At 31.9% G+C, this 781-nt stretch overlaps 1 non-coding gene across 1 annotated transcript; it reads left to right on the plus strand.

The window, feature by feature from the left end:
• The first annotated feature begins 303 nt into the window (after positions 1-303).
• LOC136123000 (U6 spliceosomal RNA) lies at positions 304-410 on the plus strand. The gene has a single exon (XR_010655882.1). It is a non-coding gene; the product is annotated as a U6 spliceosomal RNA (small nuclear RNA).
• Positions 411-781: the final 371 nt, after the last annotated feature.

Consider the following 781-nt stretch of genomic DNA (forward strand, 5'->3'; position numbering starts at 1 on the left):
TACAAAATAAATACTTAAATACATAAATATACTGTCTCTAAAAAAATTTAGTAGGTTACACATGGTTCAAAAATAAAAGCAGTAAACACTGATAATTCTTATTCCTTTCCCTGACCCCATCCATCTTGTTCCTTTCCACAGGTAACCACTGTTATTAATTTCTTAAGTATCCTTTCAGTATATCTTTATGCAAATACGAAGCAAGAATAAAGATGAATTCTTATTCCCTTTTTCCATATAAACATATATTGCTATATATGAACTGCTCTGTGTCTTCATTTATCCATTTAAAGATACAACCTAGTGCACACTTGGGCAGCACATATACTAAAATTGGAACGATACAGAGAAGATTAGCATGGCCCCTGCGCAAGGATGACATGCAAATTCGTGAAGCGTTCATATTTTTTTTTTGTTATAAAGCAGAAATTGACACACCATTGTAAAGCAATTATACTCTAATAAAGATGTTAAAAAAAAAGATACAACCTAGAGATACTTCCATATCAGTATATAATGAGCTTCCCCATTCTCTTATACTGCTGTATAATATTCCATTGGGTGAATATCTCATAGTTAATTTAACCAGTCCCTTATTGATGGAACTTGAGTTGTTTTGAAGTCGTGATATTTAGAGTTTTTCAATGTATAACTGTATATATTTTTCATTCATATGTGCAATTTTTACTGAAGGATCAGTTCCCAAGATTGGGATTGCTAAAACCAAAGGGTAATTGCACTTATAAGTTTGATAGCTCTTCCTAATTCTCCTCCATCAGGA

The sequence above is a fragment of the Phocoena phocoena genome, chromosome 4, assembly GCF_963924675.1.
Source record: "Phocoena phocoena chromosome 4, mPhoPho1.1, whole genome shotgun sequence".
Classification (NCBI taxonomy): Eukaryota; Metazoa; Chordata; class Mammalia; order Artiodactyla; family Phocoenidae; genus Phocoena; species Phocoena phocoena.